This window comes from Lissotriton helveticus, chromosome 7, assembly GCF_964261635.1.
Source record: "Lissotriton helveticus chromosome 7, aLisHel1.1, whole genome shotgun sequence".
Classification (NCBI taxonomy): domain Eukaryota; kingdom Metazoa; phylum Chordata; class Amphibia; order Caudata; family Salamandridae; genus Lissotriton; species Lissotriton helveticus.
The window spans coordinates 532307293-532322114 of record NC_136068.1 but is presented as its reverse complement, the minus strand read 5'-3'; the positions used below and the strand labels follow the sequence as shown (position 1 = coordinate 532322114).

Genomic DNA, 14822 nt, shown 5'->3' with positions numbered 1-14822 from the left:
ATTTCCCAACGGAAAATAAAGGATAACTTTATTTAAGAAAACATTTAATTCCTAGCACTTCATTAGCTAAAATCATATTATGCTGCACAACTCAGTGACTGAACTGTAGCGCTGAAAACGTAAATTGCCATAACATACCACATTTATCTGCTCTAAAAACTCCATCACACTTTCCAAAATAATCTCACTTACCAAGGCTAATTTGTCTCATCTTCCCAAATTGACTTCAACTGAATTGAACATATGTGAATGTTAAATATTATGTGATTACCCCAATCCCTGAAATGTCATTCTTGTGGGCTTCGTGGTGTTGAGACCTCAATATGTTTCTTATCTATCTAAAATAACATTTCAATTTAAGTGTGAACACGAAGTTAAAACCTCATGGATCTCAAAATCGTAGTTGTGTTTAATGAAGATTACAAATTGTATAATTGTTAGGATTAGATATTGAGTGGTTCAAAAGAGGATGCTTTTTATTTCTTTATTAAAATAAAAACCAGTGGAAAGAGCGGTTTGGGATGGGGGTCATTACTAACCCCCAAATAGACCACTCCTTGTATCCCTCTTGGCAGTACTGCAGAGATTTCTTCTTAATCGTCTGTGATATGCACTATGACAGTCTTGGGTTTGGTGACATGCCCTCCTTTTCCTGCAAGGTGAGTACAGCTGAGTAAGATAAGTGGTTCCAGGAGAGTATATCGGTATTTTTTAAGGAAAGCTCCATCATAACTCTACCCTACTATCTATCCCAGAAAATGGACTTGTTTAGATTTCAGGAAGAAATCCACCTCATATGGTACACCAGCAGCACATCTCTATCAAGTTACCCACAACACGTCAACTGATGTGAAAGTGGTACTATAGCGCCTCTTGAAGTGATGTTATCCCCAACACTGTGTGGACCATCTACAATGGCATAAGTCAGGCACTATAAGAATATCTTTTATGGCAGTGCAACTGGTCAAAATTAGAGGATTTCATAAGAAAATGGTAGTTAGATGAAACACTTTGCTAACAAATTCAAAATATCCACAAGGGTGTTTTTCCCATTTTTTTTAGTTGTTTACTTTTAGGTCTGAACTTGTCTTAAGTCGCAAAGACTAAGAGGAGCTAATTTGTTCCTTCTGTCACCAAAGACCAAGTTCATACTTACTGTCCTCGCTCACTGTGGGTTTATCGATACTGGCATGGATGCGGATCCCTTTCATAATTACAGCCGTCAGTATGAAGGTCTGAAGATGTGCAGTGTTACACACTTTATGAGGTTTATCCAGGCCTTGTGCTCTAAAGTGAGTGACATCATACGTACCAGGAACACTTGACTTATGATTGGCCAGGAAATGCTGCTGAAATGGATGTGTGTGAAGCTGTAACAGAAAGTATCCCTTATGTATCGTTGTTGAAAGATTATCTATCATTGGACACGTGCCTTATAGGCTAGCAGAGGGATAGCTAAAATGGCAAGAAGTGTGGCAAATTTCATGGGAGTGAGAAACAGTCAACTCTGTGTGGGATGCCTCGTACTAATTACTGGAATTCGTATAGATGTTAAAATCAGCCCAAAACGGTCTTAAAAATTAAAACCCAATTTCTCCATCTTAAATTTGCTGCAGTGATACACTGTCACAAGTGTGGGCTAAAAATACTCCCACGCAAAGTATGTTCATAGAGCGATAAACCCACAATAATTAGTACATGGCTATGATGCCATATTTTTGCTACAAAATGTGTTATTAAATGTTATGTTATTAAATTCGTTATGTGCACATATCACCCAGGAGGAGTATCTCAGCATGGAAGCCAGGAGACAGCAGTTTCAAAATTGCTGATGATACTCACTCACAGATTCACAGTCGAAGAGGCAGGTTAGTTCAATAGGATGGAGCTAAGAAAGAGAACAACCTGCCACCTGACCGAGACTTTCTGACCCTAGGGTCCCTGAGCAATGCTTTGTCGGAGGATCTTAAAAGACTTGGAGGGAAGTAGCGAGTGAGATTTGATAAAAGATAGGTTGTTCCATTTCCATATAGAGCATTACGAGTTTAGCAGCACATTTAAAAAAAAATCTGTTTTCAACTGGTAACCAGTGTAGGGCATGTGCAGAGACGTAAATAAATATTTCCCTGCTTGTTACTATCATATAAAATGAAAATGTCTCAGTCAATAACATACATTAGATCTGGCAAAGCAGGACCACTGCAATGAGTCCTAATGCTTCCTTTTTTAGGTCGGGCATTCTAGACCTCCTTTTATAGGTGTATGTACTTTGTGGGCTCTGGAGATCAGCCCTAGGACATGTCTGCTTCCGCTTAGGGACTTTATTTTCTGTTCAACTACCTCTATTTAACTGTCTTGATAGAAAACGACCAGTAGAGGAGCAGAGGTCAGTAAAATACCAGAATCACTTTAGCATGCTCTAGATTGCAGTCCATACAAATTGTCTTCCACAAGCACCAGCAGACAATATTTGTTTTAAATCTTGCATTTTCAGTGATATGACCACCAAAGGCTCTGATTTATATTAAAAACAGAGCATTGGACTATATCATTTCCTGCTGAAAGGCAATATTTCTCTCAATGTGTTTCCATAAGTAGCGTGTCTCGCAGTTTGGTACTTACTTTCAATACATGTTAAAGAAAGTAGATGATTCAGTACCCAGGCTAATGTGCTGCACCGCTAACAGTGGCGGTTTCTACATGGGGGCGTTTGGGCGCCGCCCCCCCTGCTTTCTCGCCGTGCGAGAAGAAGGCAGAAACAAATGGTAGTTATTTATTTATAACTACCATTTGTTTCTGGCTGCCCTTCTCGCACGGCGAGAAAGCAGTCAGCAGCTTAAAACTTCTTCCTGGTTACTAACTCGAGCCTCAGGGCAGGGGGGAGTGGCTTGGGGGAGTGGCTTGCCCACTTTTATTAATACTGACTGTTTGGACAGCCTGAGAGGCTGTCCAAACAGACAGTATTAGCAACAGTGGGCAAGCCGCTCCCCCCAAGCCACCTCCCATTCTCCGTTCTGCAGGATGCAGACTAGAAGAAATGACGTGCTTAGGGCAGCCAGCCGAACCAATCAGCGCCGGCTGCCATGGAGGGGAGGGAGGCTGCCTGCAGCCTTCAGTGACGAAAGAGGCGGCATTCAAAATCCAGGACGGCGGGAGCAGTCTCGGGACTCGAGTCGGGAAGCCAAGGTAAGTTTTTTATATTTAAATTCATTTTAAAATTAACCTTGTCTTGCAGTAGTCTTAGCAGAAGGGAGGCTTGGGTGAGAGAACACTTCTATTATATTCTACAACTACGTGCACCTGTGCTCTGCTATCTTCGTCAATTTCTCACAAGTGTCGTCTCGTAGTTCACTTTACAAGGTAGACGGGGATCTACCCCTTTGGAAATGTCTACAAACAGTGAGCAATGGTGCAACACAAAGCACAATGACACAGAATGACTCAATTTCTGGCTACTGGTATAAGGGCACGCTGAAACAGCTTCAGCATTTGCGAGCAATGCCACCGACTGACTGAAGAATGAGGCCATTGCCAGGGCACTAGGCGAGATAGTCACAATAGTCTAACCGTTTTTTATGTTTTAAATGTGCCGGCTTTGTACGAGATGCCACTGGCTTCAGTAATGTGCCCCGCACGTGATTTACCACAGGAAGCATTTGTGTGCTTGCTGTGTCTTTCTGGCCTTACAAGTAGCTAGAGGCCTACAAGCCGGCGTGCTTTGGAATGCAAGCAATAACATGCTTCAAGCCATTAAAACATACATGCCCTGGTGTGTGGAATCTGTGCAGTTTAAAGAAAGGCTGAAGGTGGTGTTCTTGTTTGTTTATTAGTCGCCGGTGCATGTTCTTGAGTGGCAGGATGTGAAGATATGGCAAATAGGAAAGCCTAAAGCCTTTTCTCAAATATGCTCAAAAAATGAAAATGCACCATATGTCATCTCTTTTAAAAAGACGGCCCGCTTCACTCGCTCTGCTCAGCACCACCTACTCACCACGAACTTTTACGCCCCACTACTTTTAAATGTCACCAGCCGCCACTGACCGCTAAATACATATAAGGTCCCAAAGGCGAGACCGATTGCATTGCAAATGCTTGTTTAAATGTTCTTGTGTCTTGAGCCCACTGTTTCACTAACAAACTATTTCCTCTCCCAATAAGGGAGAAAATCAAAGGACACAATTCTGTAAAGTCGGAAATCTAGGATTCTGATGCAGTTCTCGTTTTGCTGAAGCCTTCAACTTAGTCTTCATATAGCATCTACCCCGACTTATCACCTGATATTACATTATGGGATGAAGTTAAAGGGTTGAACAAGTAGTCAGGTATGTGTATGGTACTGTAGAAGTGGCTACATTTGTAGACCTGCTTTAACATAAGAGAGAGAGAGAGAGTGTATATATATTTTTTTTCTTCAAAATATATCCTATTTATTTTTGTCAGATTAATATCTCTTTCTTGGGCATATATATGCCCTCAATGAGAACAAAAGTGTCCTTACTAGTGCACATGGGTTGCTGTTACAAATATTCCCCATTTCAACAATATATAAGCTACCATGATTTGAAATTCTACATTTACGCACTGCAAATGCTCTTCAAACAGGTCAGCCTGACCACTGCACTGTACACTTCATCTCCTATGTTATTATTTAGATACTGGTACAAAGCTGAAAAACGGTGCAAACAATGTTACACCAATATTTAAACTTGTGCAAATTAAGCACAAGTAAATTAAACACAACTAGCTCTCATTTGGTTTTTGCTCTTAAAATTACCCCAGCAACAACCCGCAGGTAAAATGGAGTGCAGAACAAGCACAATACAAACCTCTCAACCTCGAAAATAATGTTCACTATCGAGCCTACGGGTGAGAGGAGTGGCCTTGGGAGAAGCGGGCCGGGATTAGGCGTGGATTTGAGCCCATCACTGACAGAGCAGAGCATCCTTGGGAGGGGGCGGGTGAAGGAGTGTCAGTGGGTCCTTGAGGCTGGCAATGCCTGCCCATTCGAAACACAAAGGATCCTGAGATCACCTGTAATGCCTGGTGAGGCTGCAAATCATGTAAAGACTTAAAATCATTCAGATCCTCCGCGCATAGACTTGAAACCCATGCAGTGTAAGAGTCTCAATATCACCTTGTGTTCACAGTGTGATATCAGCAGTTTAGTAGTTGACAGAACGAACAGTGCCAATATAGTGAACCACACCAGGGCCCAATGTGAGTTGGCAGGGCTGGCAATAAGAAATACCAAAATCATTCACTGAAATTAATCGAGCAAAAATAGTTGGGTAACGGACAGCAATTTACAGCCAATTTATGCCAAAAAAGCTTATCAACGTTCAATGGCTTGACGTATCCCATATTTGATATATAAACATATATCAACGTATAGATGATTCCACACACACCTGAGGTATATTAACTGAATTCTTCTTTCCTTGGTGCTTAATATAGTTTTCATATGCGTTAGCCCCGCTGCCTTAACTGAAGCAGACGAAGTCTACAACTGCCAGAATGCAGATTTGTTTGATGTAAAGAAACAAACCAGCGACTGGATAACTGGTGTTCCGCGTACACGGAGCTTTCTGGAAACCCTAGATCTTAATGAATATATATATATATATATATATATATATATATTCAAGATCCACGCACCTCGCGCAGCACTGATCACCAGGACATATATGAAGCATAAGGAACAATCTCCCTGCGCCCTCCTACGTCTCTTCTCCTTCGACATCGCAGATTACCTTGGGCCCCCCATCTGTTCCATCTTTTAAGAATTAATTAATGTAACCTATGTTGTGCATACTAATGGCAGAATTGTTCTCGATGTCAACCAATCTAAACCAGTGCCTACTGTGCCTCTGAAATAGGATGGTCTGGTTCAAGAGGCAAACATGATTTGTGTATATTCCCTTGCGCCTACAGCTCTGACCTACCTGTTCTGTTCACACCTCTGCGATTTGGAGCGAACCCTGCAGCCCAGAACCTGGAAACCCTGCAAGCACCAACTATCGACCGGCTTGCAGTCTGGAATCTGCGGCTGTCAACAGCAGTCTAGCAATCTGCCAAAAGAAACCCGATGCTGGAGACCCTGGTACCCAGGGAGCCTTGATTAAAGCCAGACGGCTGAACTCCGGAGTTCGAGCGGACTGGAGCTCGGCCATCTTGCAATGGCCCTCATTGCTTATGTTTTGGACAGCGTTCATGCAAATGGCATTATTTCACTGTTTTCCAAGAAGATAACGCAATTGTTGATCCAATTTAATCTCTATGCGGTGACTATCTCAGAAAAAAATAAAATCTTCGTTGCGCAAATAAACTAGCTTGCAGACCTGAGGGTGTTTTCCCAACTGGAGCCTTTCGAGGCTTTGTGTTACAAGTCGTTAGTTTAATTTGGAGCTGGCCCTTCTTGTTCCTCAGACGACACCACTGGATAATGTTTTTCATGCTTTGGGTTTCAGAGCTACGTCTTAATTTAATGGTATAAGGCTTCAGGGGAAAGGAAACATGCTTAAATGTACAGTTCAAACCACGAGACAACAAAAAATAATCTGTGGCTCGGAATCAACAGACAACCAATCTTGAGAAAGGATACTCCTTATTGTAAAGTTCACACTCCGGTAGAATGATCGAAACTTGGCTTCTCTGTAGCACTTCCAAGATGGCCGCTCTGATCCCAATTCTTTGCCCATACTCGCTCCTCGCCGACGTCAGTACAGGAGTCGAATTCGCTCTCAGTATCCGCAGATTCCAGGCGGCAACTCGCTACTTTCTTATTGTTAGGATCAGATTCCGCGCTCTCAGCCTTCTTTCTTGGGCTCTCCGGGATAAACCTCATATAAAGCGGTGTTCGGGCTCAGGTTTGTCATACTATTTAACGCAGTCTTGTGTGTTACCAAATGTTGCAGTGTATGTTAACGGATTCGTAGGATGGAGCATAACCAGTTTCACCTCTTTGTCCAGGCTCCAGCCTCCAGCCCAAGAAGCCGACCGAGGGGCGTGTTTAGAAACAGAGCCTTGCAAACGCTGATACCTGGAGCTTCCTCGCAGACAGGCCAGCGAGCATCCTAAACCATGGCTACATTTGTGAGTTACTACCCACAAGTAGGCTGGTTTGGGAGAGATCTCCTACCCTGATGTTTAGGGGCATATGCAGCATATTGAGTTGGCACTGCTTTAGCAGCCAGGCTTGGCGAACTCTCTTATCCGATAGCCTAGCAGAGATTTCATGTTTCCCACATCTTTGTGGAAATTGTAGTCCTGTTTATTAGACTATAAAAGCAGGACTATAACTCAAATACCAGAATGCAACCAGGAAAACTGGACTAGGTGAACTGTTCATGCCTGAACCTGGATTCGTTCAGAGTTCTGGCCCAGCCACATAGGTAACTTATGTTTTTTTTACTATTGCTTGGGGTTAAATATTTTTTTCATTTCTTTCACAAAATTGTATTCTTGTTAACGGATTCGTTTCTTGTTTTCTGCCTACATACAGTCTTCTAATGCAAGAATGTTTCTGCTCCTTCAAGCGGTTCCCTCTGCCTTATATTCTTCCCCACCAATAACTTATAGGGCCTTACAGCCCGCCCACTACTTACCATTGGTTGGCTTTAGTGTCACTCATTTGCTTTCTTCTTCAGTGGTTTTCGTTGTTCCAGCTTGTTCATTCTGTTTATCCCACCCTGGAGCATATCCTTGTTACCATTTCCCTGATTTGCTGGTTTCTAGCCTTCCACTTCTCACTTTTAAGGAACTACTTTTTTCTTACGCTCGCCATGAGTAAGCATGCCCTTTCCAGCTTACTTTCTCATGCATGTTTTCTACCCACTCCCCGGGCATCTTGTGTTGCTTCTCCCTCATGTTGTAGTCTCTACTGTGTACTTCTCCCCTATTTTCAAACCCTCTTTCTCGCATTCATTGTTGCTTTTTAACTCGTGTGCTTCTCCACCTGTCTCAGTGATGACCTCTCTTGTCTGTTGCTTCTCCACAGCCCACTGTGGTTTGTGGGTTTTTCTGGAGGGAGGGGGAGGGAGGAGGGGGAGAGGGGGGAGGGGGGGGGCAGGGGCAGAGGACCCTATGCCTATAAACTCTTTTTACTACTTTTTTCATTTTTTGGTAAATAAAAATAAGGCGCCTCTGCAGCACACACACATCAGGCACATACAAAATGACGCAGGTGCACCAGTGTTGCCTTTTTTTCTTCTTTTAGATATGCTGCACAGCATCTTGCCAGTGCTGTACATTGTGACCAGAAGACATTGGTAAAGCCAATCCCAAAGGTTGAGACTGGTTGGCTTTGTCAATGCTAGCTAGTTTAAACTCATCCTTTCTGTGATGCAAGCTGGAGAGACATAGGAGAGCTTGGCATGTGATAGATTGACTGGTCATGCTCTAGTGATGGACCTACTATGAGCTACATTTGATTTGGCTGATTAGAATCAGAGACCCGCAAATTGTGTACTTTCCAAAAAGGAACACTCACTCGCTGTGAGAAGTTGGCCTGGCATATGCTGTCCACTATTCTAGTGGGCACCTTGCACCAGTCCAAACAACCCCTTAATGATGGTAGGTTAAAGACAACCTGATAGGAAGCTATCCTAGTGGTAGCTGTGGAGAGCAGCCTTCAGGCTAAGTCTTGAAGGAATGTAAAGCAGCTTGTTTTACCAGTCTATAATCTCATGTAATGACCAAATGAAAGGAAAACCACACCAGGTGTATATATAAAATATATGTATTTATTCTAAACACATACCTCTAGTCTCTTTATGAGGCTAGAGGCAAAAGTACATAAACTTATTTAGCACACAGTAAATTAGCACAATATATGGTTAACCCTAGGGGCGTCACAAACCATATACTAAGAAAGTGGTATAAGAACCACGACTGACATAGATACAAGGCCTAGAGCCTTTAGAAACGCTGGGGCCACCAGGAAACACCCAAGGTAGTGACACAGGGGACCCACGGGGGACACGTGCAGTGTCTAAACACAGCAGCGAATCACCATTAACTTCTATGGGGAAAGTCGCGGTTGTAAAATTTCAGATTAGGGACACTTAGGAGTGGACTAGGAACAAACCCCTTCAGTACTAGACAGTTCGAGAGTCAAGACCCACGGGAGCACCGGAGTACTTGTGTTACCTCACCCAGGGAAGCCGGGTGCATAGGCGTCCTTTCGTGTCGGGTTTCGTCGCCGTTTCTTATGGCGAGCTGTGAAGAAGTGCTGCAGGCGACCATGTGGAAAGTGTCCAGGTGGATCGAAGGTCTGAAGAACCTGAAAGCAGAGGGGACAGAGTCTGGGTCACTAGCCAGTGACCAGGAAGGCGAGGAGAAGATGCCAACCAATGTCGGGTGATTTCAGGTGAAGAAGGTGAAGCTTGACTCTTCAGCCACGAGGACCAGGAGGCATCTACGACGACCAGGAGCTGGATTCAAGCTGTCCCACGAAGGATGTTGAGTGCTGTGGTGTCGGTATCCGGATTGGACCCAACAATCTTTGGCAACAGCAACCCACGTAGAAAGCAAAGATTGGCTTCGGTGCAGACCAGCAAGGTCTGAGGGACTCACCCTTTGGAGGGGAGTCAGGGCACGTCTGGAGCAACCAGGAAAGCCCAAGAAACAGAAGAGTTACCTCTGTGGGGGCCACCCAGTCGACGGACCAGGGATCGCGAAGGAGCCTCGAGCGGAAATGCTAGAACTGGGCCCACAGAACACTTGTGGAGTGTAGGCCCTCAATCTTGGGTGCAAATGGTGCTCGGGGATTGGACTATAAGTAGCCCAATGCACAACTTCGGGAAAGCTCGGGGCCTCGGAGATGTCTGGGTCCTGTGTCGCAAATCCTTCGGGATCCGGCGGGAGCCTCGGAAATGCAGACCGGCAAGATGCTTCTTTGGTGCCTGTTTGAACAGGGGAGTCACTCTTTGACGCCAAGGGAGATTCTTCCGTCTTCTAGTCGAAATAGAATGTCGAAGGTCCAGGATATATGTTGCAGAGGTTCGTCCAGGGTAATCTAAAGTCTTAAGAACTGGGTTCCTATACTTATACTAAGTTTAGGGGTTGGACTAACTCTAGGGTCCCACCTATGGGAGGACCCAAGGAGGGGGTGGTTACACCCCTTCCCTTTGTCCAGTTTCGTGCCAGAGCAGGGGCTGAGTGCCCCTGCAACCGGTTTGAACTGGGGTATGCACAGGGACACCAAGTGTGCCCCCAGCACTGTCTGAAAAGCCTTCACTGAATGCACCCAACCAGCCCCAATACACTAAAGCCTGTCTGGGGAGGTGGTTACACCTCCCTGTGATAGGAAACCTATTGTCCAGGCCTCCCCTGCCGGAGTTTCGTCCAGCAGCAGGAGGTCCGACTTGTGTCTGTGGCTGCAGCATCCATTTTGTGATGCTGGGGCACTTCTAAACTATTACCGGTTAGGTAAGTGTGTACATGTCTTCTCCCTCTAGAAGGGTAAAATTCTATCTCCGCCACCAGAACTGGTGTGGGGGGGGGGGGGGTAGGGTTCCACAGTGTTTGACACCAAACACAGCATGTTTCCATGTGGCCGTTCCAAAGTTGGCATTAACCGCGAGGTTATAATGCACTTAAGATTGTATGGTCTGGCTGCATCACAGAACAGCTATCGGGAAGTGATTCCAAAAGCTGCAGAGGGGTCCTGCTCATGCATGGGCACCCTCTCACACAAAACCAAGCATTCTGCCTTCAGGATTGTCAAGGCCTGCCATAAGAGTGACTTATAGGTTTATATGTGTCAGTGATATAAGGTAGATATAGGTAACCTATATCTCAGTAAGGGGTGCATGCACCACCTTACCCAGGCTGCAGTAGCAGACCTGTGGTGCCATTTTGGAAGGCTACCCAGGGGTGGTATAATACATGCTTCAGCCCCTGGTAGGCCTCTGGGGTACCTATGCCCTTAGTATCTAAGGTACCATATACTAGGGACTCACAAGGGTAATCCAGTAACCAATCTGGAGTGTACCTAATGTACATGCAATCAATTTAGAGAGGAAGCAGCTAGGCTGGGGTCCTGGTTAGCAGGGCCCCAGCCAGACTAAAGTCGAAAAACAGTGAAATACCAGCAAAAAGTGGGGGTAACCACAGTAAGCAGATCCTACACTCGCTACAGTGCCTCTCTTGCTTTTACCTGTAACCAGCAGAGCTTGTCATCATCATTTCCCCCAAATATTCGGAATGCAGCTTAAAAGTGCATACATTTTGAGTGCTATCTTTTATCCACGTCTACTTGTGCGCATCTGTAAGAGAGTGCAGGCAAACAATTGTATCTATACTATAGCTATAGTTTCCCCTCTGCTGCATAATAATCTAAATCCTCAAAAGTGGCACTCCTGTATGTGTGGTGCAATTGTTGCTAACCTGCACAGCAGTGGGTGCACTTCAGAGCCCGTGATTAATATAATTTAAGAATATATCTACACATCTATTGTAGTTGTGGGTTCAGAGAGCCCTTCAACATGTATCTTTGAAATAAACACACAAGCTAGCTCTGTGCCACAGTCCAGTAAGTTTGCCTACAAGCCTGCAGCAGCAGGGAAAATGATAGGAAATGCAACCACAAACCTTTGGAAGCCAGTCACAGAATGCATTCAGTGCATAACCTACACTTTCTCTTCTAGATTCCCTTGACACACACATATAGTGAGGCAACCTCTCTTTCCAGGGCATTTTCGGCAGGAATACCCCAACCTTCCTTCAGTAGCATTATAGGTTGCAGTAGTGTCTCACTCCTCTGGGTGGTAGATCAACATACATTGAGACAGGAAACAAGCATTGGAAATGCAATAGGTCTCGCATTAGGAAAGTTTGAGCTATTGGTCTTATAAATGACATTTTTTTATGTATGTGTTGTTTTTTAAAATAGCTAAATTAATAGCTTTGTCATTTACAATGCCAATAGTTATAACTTTCGCAAATGTGACACCTATAGCATTTGTAATGCAACATGTTTTGTATTTACGTGACTTAGATGTATTGATATTACAAATAACAATGATTTTTAACTCTTTAAAATAATTAATACTTAAATAAAAGTGATTGTAATTTATAATGGCAATAGCTTCAACTTTTGTAAATAACTTTAGTGAAGATTATGTTCAGTGTATTTTATTGTGACGAAAATCCAAGAACAGAAGTGAAATGTTAACATCTTTTTTGACATTTGTAATGGAGCTTGAAACACTGAGAGAACATATTTGAACCAGTGATGCTGTGGTGATGCTGAGTGATGCTGTGGTTGAGCTGAGTGATGCTGTGAGAGAGTTGAGGGATGGAGACAACATAGCAGAGCGTTGAGAGGGGCCATAAAAAGAAAGGGTACAGAGAGAGAGAGGGGTAGGGAGAAGGTCTGAGGGGTGGGAGAAAGAGAGGCTTGGGAGAAGGTAAGAGAGAGACGGCAGTGACAGTGACGACGCGAGGGAAAAGAGAGATGTCGCCATAGCCCCCATCAGCCTGTGCCACCTATAGAGACCCACACACCCATATGTAAAACTGCGCCGCATTACTTAGCAACCTGCAGTAATAAACATGTATGTCTATAATGCTTGCACATATAGAGAGAGCGTTTCATACGAGACCTGGTGTTTGAAAGCACCCTAATAATTTATCAATAAAATAAGCATTGTAAAATAACAGATGTTGCTTTTACCACTCACTTTACCAACCTCAGAAGGATGACAGGCTCGGTCGGCATTGCCAGGATTTCAAATGGCGACCTTCAGATCACTTTATTTGCCAGCAGGGAGTATTCAACTCGCTGTGCTATCTTGCAGACAGCAAGCCAATAAAGCGATGAGCTATACCCAGCCCAGTGGGAAAATGTGACTTTCAGCATTTTCTATGAAAAGTTTATTTCCGTCAGTCATCACACAATCCATAATTCCGTTATTTAATTGACAGTTATTAAAAGTGCTGCACACAGACACTTTAGGAATGTTAACCAGTCATCTTCAGTCGTTTATTGCTGTAGTCCGGCATATAAAGAAGCGACAATGTTGCCCAAGATGAATAAACATCCCTCAGTGGAAAGATCTTTGTCCTGAGCAGGAAACAAAAAACGCACGGCCTGATGCACATAAGAGTTTTGCCATCGTAAAATCTGTAATTTGGAAAATTACAGGCTTTATAGAGACACAGCCCTAAATCGCAATGTACTTAAGGTTCATTACAAGACGTAAATAAATGTCTTTGTGACTCACAATGCGTTCTTTGACACATAATATGGATTGATAGGGAAAGGTGGCATAAACTGGGCATCCCTACTGATTCGAAAATCTTTAATGGGTGTTGGGTCCCCCCCACCAAAACTGGGGGTGCCCATTCACAAAGTGGTCCCTGTCTGCGAGCGCCACTTGCATTTTTAAATGTGATGGTGTGGGGACAGGGGGAAGCATGCAGGGGACCCCCAAATGCGCTTCACTTCACTCCCAGGGGCAGAGGCTGAAATCCATAAAATAAAAGAGCATTTTGCGACTGTGACTGCAGGGACGGGGTATGCTGTCCCTCGCAGGCCTCCGTCCCGCCCAGCCCTTTCAGTAGGGTTCAGACTCAATCTGCTGGTGTTGCTGCTTGGGGATTCCGGTTTGCAAACCTGTTGGCAGCTGTGCAAGGCCTTGTTGCACGTCGTCTAGGGCGGGGCCCCACTCGCTGAAGTTTAAACCACCGCCGAGTGAGGCACATGAAATGAGATCTGCTGTTTTACACTGGTTTTAAACTGAAAGAGGTGCCACATAATTATAGCATAATTTTCCTTTCTTTGCTGCATAAACAAGTCAACTCTACCACATAGAAAGAGAGAAAGGGGGAGGGAGAGAGAGGGGGGGGGGAGAGAAAGTTAGAGGGAGAGAGAGAGAGGGGGAAAGAGAAAGAGATGGAGAGAGAGAGAGAAAGGAGAGAGAGAGAGAGAGAAAGGAGAGAGAGGGGGAGAGAAAGGAGAGAGAGAAAGGAGAGAGAGAAAGGAGAGAGAGAGAGGAGAGAGAGGGGGGAAGAGAAAGAGATAGAGAGAGAGGGGGAAAGAGAAAGAGATGGAGAGAGAGAAAGGAGAGAGAGAGAGAGGAGAGAGAGTGAGAGAGAAGGGGGGAAGAGAAAGAGATAGAGAGAGAGGGGGAAAGAGAAAGAGATGGAGAGAGAGAGAGGAGAGAGAGAGAGGGGGGAGAGAGAGATGGAGAGAGAGAAAGGAGAGAGAGAGAGAGAAAGGAGAGACAGAGAGAGAGAGAGCGAATGCGCCCTGGTGGGAGCTGCAGCCTTCGCACTATTTCTAAAGAATCTCGTAATGTCATTTTAATTTTCTTCCCTATCTATAGAGTTATTTTGAGTATTTCCCTCGTTTTTTCTATTCTGGTATTTTTAGCTGGGAATATTTTTCTATTCGTGGAGGAAGAAAGAGCTGGCGGGGATGGGTGGGGGGAGGGCGGTGAGGAGAGATGGGGAGGGAAGTGGAGAGACCGGGAGGAAGAGGAGGATGAGAGAGCGTGAAAGGAAGAGAGTCGACGAGCGAGAAGCAGACAGACAGACGGAGCGGAGATGGGAGAGAGGAGGGGTGAACACGAGAGGAGACAGAGGGGTGGACGCGGGTTCAAAGGGGGGGGCGAGTGGACAGGCCCAGGAGGTGGACACTGGAGAGAGCGGGAAAGAAAGGGGGAGAAAGGACAGAGCGAGAGAGAAAATATGGAACGGATAGAAGGGTGGGAGAGGGGGGGGAGACCCCATAACTGAGTGCCTTGGTTATTCTCAGTGGCCCCACGGCTGTGGGTGCGAGCGAGGTGTGTCGGTGTAAAGCCTCAGGCGGCACAGAC

At 44.8% G+C, this 14822-nt stretch overlaps 2 protein-coding genes across 3 annotated transcripts in view; one reads left to right on the top strand and one right to left on the bottom strand.

Annotated features, from left to right (window-relative positions):
- LOC144768722 (uncharacterized) overlaps window positions 1–6126 on the bottom strand; it is a 47110-nt gene extending 40984 nt beyond the window's left edge. Inside the window, exon 1 of the mRNA XM_078652598.1 lies at window positions 5943–6126. The gene's annotated coding sequence lies outside the window, so the exon portion shown is untranslated. The remainder of the gene's footprint in view (window positions 1–5942) is intronic.
- A 589-nt stretch (window positions 6127–6715) lies between these two features.
- The window catches only part of LOC144768721 (uncharacterized), a 75209-nt gene continuing 67102 nt past the window's right edge, over window positions 6716–14822 (top strand). Inside the window, exon 1 of one of the 2 annotated variants that reach the window (XM_078652596.1) lies at window positions 6716–6866. The gene's annotated coding sequence lies outside the window, so the exon portion shown is untranslated. Of the gene's footprint in view, window positions 6867–7036; window positions 7392–14822 lie in introns of those variants that run through there. The other variant, XM_078652597.1, reaches the window with a different exon arrangement.